This window comes from Echinops telfairi, unplaced genomic scaffold (assembly GCF_000313985.2).
Source record: "Echinops telfairi isolate 266 unplaced genomic scaffold, ASM31398v2 ScPeMD7_53;HRSCAF=182, whole genome shotgun sequence".
Lineage (NCBI taxonomy): Eukaryota > Metazoa > Chordata > Mammalia > Afrosoricida > Tenrecidae > Echinops > Echinops telfairi.
The window spans coordinates 13,299,826-13,305,759 of NW_022103951.1; positions in this window are offsets into that span (position 1 = coordinate 13,299,826).

Consider the following 5,934-nt stretch of genomic DNA (forward strand, 5'->3'; position numbering starts at 1 on the left):
TTGTCCTCACTGCCTGGTGGGCCAGGATGTGCTCCACTCTCTCCTTCTCGGGGGAAGGGCAGGTGTCCACTTAGTAGTTGGGATTGGGGCCGGCCCCCCAGACCTCTCCACTGGTTCCCTACTCCACGCCCAGCCCCTGACTTTCCTTTGAAGCTGATATTGAGCTTCTCCATTGTATCTTCCCACGATCGTATTCAATTTTATTCCTCTGTATTTCATCTGCAGAGGTCCATGTGTACAGTCACGATTTATGTTGCTGAAAAAAAGGCATTTGCAATGAAAGAGTAGTTTGTCTTGCAAAATTCTATCATGTGAACTCCAGTTTTGTATCTATTACCAAGGCCATATTTTCCAACTACTGTTCTTTCCTCTTTGTTTCCAAATTTTGCATTCCAATTTCCAAAAATTAATGCATCTTGACTGTATGTTTGATTAATTTCAGACTGAAGATGTTGGTAGAATTCTTCAACTTCATCACTAACTTTAGTGGTTGGTGCATATATTTGTATAATAGTTGTATTATCTGGACTTCCTTTTAGGCACATATATGGATATTGTCTGATCACAGACAACATTGTACTTCAAGATAAATCTTGAAATTTCCCTTTTGAAGATGAATCAGATCCCATTCCTCATGAATTTGTCCTTGTGATTGTCTGATTTAAAATGGCCAATATTGGTCCATTCCAGGTCATTAATGCCAAGGATATTGATCTTTATGTGTTCCATTCATTTTGCTGACTTCAATTTTCTAGACTAACTCTTTGTACATTGCATGGTCCAATTATTTAAGAGGGGTTTAGCTGTTTCTTTTCATTGTGAGTCACCCCCTCTCAGCCAATGAAGGTCCTGAAAGCTTTCCCCCAGCCACATCATTATGGTCTACTCTACTTTGGGGAGGCAGTTCTTCAGGCATGTTTGGAGTACCTTCACACCTGAGGGGTTAATATTCCGGCACTGTAGCTAACAATGTTCTGCTGCTATCCATAAGGTTAAGTGGCTCATTCCTCAGGCGTGGCCTTCTTCTGCCTTCTTCATCATTTGTTCTGAGTCTGGAAACTCTGCTAAACCTGGTCAACTTGGCTGACGCTGCTGGTACGTGAATTACTGGCAACAGAGCTTCTAGCTTCATAGCATTATGTGAGTCACCACAGTATGCCAAACTGATTGAAAAGTGATGGCTTTTACCCATAGAAATCTTTGATTCAAGACTTGAGGCTTTAATTTATTTTTTACAGTTTGAGATATGCTGAACTATGTTCTTCCTTTTGGGCTTTCTAATTCCAGGTCTTCACACATTTTTGTATAATACCCTCTCTTCTCTGACATTTTTTGTTCATCTATTTTTATCTCATCATTTCTCTAATTAACTTTCACTTCTCTACTTTCAGGAACAAATCTCAGAGTCTCTTATCACATTCATTTTGTTCTTTTCTATCTCATCTTTTTTTTAAAATGACCTTTTGCTTTCTTCATGTCTGATGTTCTTGATGTCATCCCACAGCTTGTCACGACTACTTTGGTTATTAGTGTTCAATGTGTCAAATCTATTCTTGAGATGTTCTCTAAATTCAGGTGCTATATACTCGAGGTTGTATTTTGACTGTTTTGTACTGATTTTAATTTTCTTCAGCTTCAACCTGACCCCTGCCTTTGTTTTGGCTGATGATATTGAGCTTCTTCATTATTTCTTATTATAACTCAAAAACCCAACTCACTGCCATAGAATTGATTCTTGTGTTTTTCCTGTGTTTCCTGTATGAAGTCTATGTGCATAGATGTCATTTAAGTTGCTAAAAAAAGATTATTTGCCATTAAGAAGTTGTTGGTTTCCCAAAATTCGATCGTGGGATCTCTAGCTTCATATCTATTGCCAAGGCTATATTTTCCAAGATCTATTATTTCCACTTTGTTTCCAACTTTCAAGATGTGTTACAGCAGCGGTTCTCAAACTGTGGTTCGTGACCCCTTTGGGGGTTGAATGACCCTTTCACAGGGGTCTCCTAGTACATCCTGTATATCATATATTTACATGACAATTCATAACAGTAGCAAACTTACAGTAATGAAGTAGCAATGAAAATAATTTTATGGTGGGGAGGTCACCACAACATGAGTAACCATATTAAAGGGCCACTAGAAAGGTTGAGAACCACTGTGTTACAGTCACCATTAAATATCAATGCATTTTGATTAGATTTTTGATCAATTACAGATTGAAGAGGTTGATAAAATTCTTCAAATTCTTCGTAAATGTCTTTAGTGGTTAATAGATAAAATTGAATATTAGTTTTATTAACTCGTCTCCATTGTCATATAGACATCATCATATCACATTCATTGCACTTTAAGCTAGATCTTGAAGTGTCGTTTTTGATGTTGAATGCAACAATATTTCTCTTCAATTTGTCATTCTTGGCATTGAAAACTATGACTGTCCAAAATGGCCAATACCAATCTATTTCAGCTTACTAATTCTGATAAAACCTGTTCAATAAGGGTGACTCTGTTGGTCTTTGAAATACCAGTGGCATAGCTTCCAGCATCATAGCAAAAAGCAAGCCACCACAGTATGACAAACTGACCAGCAAGTAGTCAGATTAGATAAGAGGGGTGTTTAATCATTTTGTGCTCTGGTTTGGCTTGGTTTCAGACATGGTTACAAGGTTTGAGCAGAGTTTACACTTTCAAAGGTTTGCCTATGGACAGTTGAGAATATTTTGATTGGCTCCAATAGCATGGTATTTCAGTTTCTCAGGCACAAGGCTGCCACCTTGCTTGGGACCTGCCCCTAGTTCATGGTATTGAATTGTAGTATTAATTAGATTTTCGTGGAGTGTCAATGAACAAAATGAGCTTCTGAGGGTTCTGGAGGATAAAATGAACTTTCCCAGATTTTAGGGCCTTATGGAGTGTGATGAGGCATCAGGTAGAGACATTCCTAGACAAAGAGCCTGAAAGAACCAATCATTTGACTCCATACTCATGTATATGAGTCATATATATGAGTTAGTTATGTCTAGATGACCATTATGACATACATGTTTATCATCTTTACACATATGAAAAGGAATGTGGCAATTGCTTTATTGGCCCCAATCCCCCCAGACATGCATCCATAAGGACCTCTGGTGGTGCAACAATTAAGCACTTAGCTGCTAACAAAACATTTAGTGGCATAAACTCATCTCTCGACAGTGTGGGAGAAAACACCTAGTAATCTGATTCTGTAAAGATTATGGGTCCTAAAACCCTATGTGGCACTTCTACTCTGTCACACAGGGTCGTTATGAGTCAGATTCACCTTGATGGCATCTCACAACAACAGTAACACTGCATCCATACTCATCATACATAGCTTCACCTTTTGATTGTGGGGTGGGCCATGCAACTTGGTTTAGCCAATGGATTTTTAGCATATTTCAAGGAAATAAAATTGAAGCCAAGATCTGAAGGATGAGCAGGTTTCAGTAAGCAAAGGAAGAGAGTAAGCATCAAAAGGATGAGTTTTCTAGGAAGAGGGAAGTGTATGTAATAAGATACAAAAGATAGAAGCACAGAATTCAATGGAGGAGTTTTGCATAAGACGGAAGAAAGGCAGGGACTAGAATTTATTCAGGATGTGTAACGGGTTTGGGAATGTATCCTAATGGTAATGGAAAGCTATGGAAAACATTTAACCTGAGGGTGATATGATCTAATTCCTATTTTGAAAGATAGCTTTGATGGCAGAGTTGTTATAATCAGGGATAGAATTATGGAGAATGGAATTCTAGCATTTTCCCATTTTTGTCAGGGTGTCATGTAATACAAATTGGCTCTCTCATTTGTTTCATTAAAATCAATGACTTTGTTTAGGCAAAGTGGCTTCTGGACATCATCCCAGAGAGGGGTTAGAAGGGTCCTTGATAATATTCTAAATTTACTAAATGAAAATAGGAGCGTAGCTGAGAGGATTGATTTCGGGGTGAGCCAAAAGTCGTTGGTGGCATGGGGCCAAGCAAAGAGGGCCTATTACGTGAGGTTTCACAAGCTGTGGCTGTGAGTTACTAAGGGATGCCATTTTCTTCAAATGTTAACTCAGTTTGGAAATGAGGTTGGTGAGAATGAATAACACTTTGGTATGATAACTACAGTATATGATAACTACAACTACTATAGCCCGTTCAGATTTGAATCTCATCTGGAGGTATAGTTTTTATGCTATGTCACATATCAGAATATTTGATTCTATCATTTCAATACCAAAGGGGCTGGTAACTCCTACTCTTTAATAGGAAAATAAAATCTCAGCAACAGTGAGATTAGATGACTTTGAGCCTTAGAAGCTTAAAATCTGAAAACAGGAAATTAATTTACAAGCGGAAATTTGGCTTGCTTTTTTTCAGGTTGGCTTGTTTGTTTTGAAAAATGAAGGTTTTTAGGAATAGTGAAAGAATGGGTTGTGGATGGATGGTTTTGCTGGTTACTTAAGGTGGTGGGGGGCACTTGTTTGTCTTTATAATGAGATAGTAATGGTGCTTTTATCTTCAGAGTGTCTGATTTGAAGAGCACCTTTTTTAGGGTATTGAATCATGCAAGCATTATCTGTATTACAAGTTGCCAGAGGTTTTTCATTTACAGAGGCCTAAATACAGTCATGTACATATATATAAATAAATATAAAATGAGAGGGGACTAGAACTATATACTCATATCTATATGATAAGAATTAAGGTTGCAGATGGACATTGGGCCTCAATTCAAAAATTCCTTAACACAAGAACACTTTAGTCTAACAATCCGGCATTCTGTGATGCTCACCTTCCCAACACAATTGCTGAAGACAAAATGGGTGCATAAGCAAATGTGGTGAAGAAAGCTGATGGTGCACGACTATCAACAGATATAGCATCTGGGGTCTTAACGTCTTGAAGATAAACAAGTGGCTTTTTGAGTTTTTCAATCTCAGTCTTCTTTCCATTTATGGATGAACGATTCTTTGTGAGAGGGCCTTTCCTTCCTGTGCATTCTTGGATGTTGAGCAGCAACTCTAGCCTCTAGCCTTAAGATGCTGGTTGGCACTCTCCCCCAAGTTGTGACCATCCAAATTGCCTCCACACATGGCAAATGTCCCTTGAGGGGGCTTTTAGTTGAGAACCACTGGATTAGCTACTATCCCAACACATTTTTGTCTTGATGATTGGACAGATTTTTCACTGTTACTTCTTTTTGTGCTTATGCTCAAGTAGAGGAAAGGCTGTTTATAAATAGGTTCAGAACATCATGCCCGTCTAAGAGGAGGACTTTGGGATATACTATGCTGTGGCTTCCAGCGTGTCACAGGTGTTTGCTGAGTTTCAGAGGTGCTTTCACGGGTGCTTGATGAAAACGAATTTAAAAGGTAGGTGGTATGTGTCTCAAGATGTATTTTGTAAAGAGCTGGGAAAGGACCCAGAACACACTGGATTTTTATGCATGGGAGGGAGCATGAAAAACATATTCATTGAATGAAATATTCATTAAAATCAAGTTTGCTTTTCCTGTTTACCTTTAGATATTTAATCAGGGGTTGAGCAACGCTGTGAATTACCAGGATGGAAGGTCACTTGTGATTGTATTCAAGGGTGCAAAGGAAAGGCCAGCTAAAGCTGGTGTCCCCAAACAAGAGATAAAAGAAATTGAGAGGGCGAATTTAGAAATGAATTTCATTCAAAGATTTACTGGGATCTGAAATGAGGCACGAGGCTCCCTTGAGAAAGTACCGAAGTCACCAAGCATCAGGTAATTTGAGATAGGGACAGATGACTCAGAGCATGTCTTAGTAGAATGGGCCTATCCCTGAGATACTGATGAGGAGCTGATTCCAGAGACATTAATGAGACCATCTACATGCTGCCAAATTATCAAAATGAACTCAAAATGAAAAAATAGAGAAGCAAATGCTAGGTAAAT